A 379-nucleotide genomic window follows, 5' to 3' on the forward strand; every position below is an offset into this window, starting at 1 on the left:
CAGGAGTGTGAGAAGGGAGAATTGGATGAACATATGGCAAAAATTTAGATGAGACAGCCATGCTGGAGGCTGGTGGATCAGTGTGGCGGAGTGAATGGAAACTTCCAGATGCCTCAATGGTGCTCCAAAGGTTTCGGAAGAATCTATCTTTCTAAGAGGTGGTGGGGTGTGGTTTCAGTGTATTCCAACTTTGGACTCACTAATTTCCACCAACAAAGGGGGAAAAACTGATCAATTGTCCCTGAACATATTCTAAATGTCTGCAAGGACCTTGAGAAGACTGGCAGAAAACCCTTCCGAAGCTGTTTGTGACACTGCTCAGAGATGGGGCCTGAGTGGGCAAGGCCTGAGGGTGCCACAGGAGAAGTGAAAACCACGT

The sequence above is a fragment of the Sorex fumeus genome, unplaced genomic scaffold (assembly GCF_029834395.1).
Source record: "Sorex fumeus unplaced genomic scaffold, SorFum_2.1 ptg000015l, whole genome shotgun sequence".
Taxonomy (NCBI): domain Eukaryota; kingdom Metazoa; phylum Chordata; class Mammalia; order Eulipotyphla; family Soricidae; genus Sorex; species Sorex fumeus.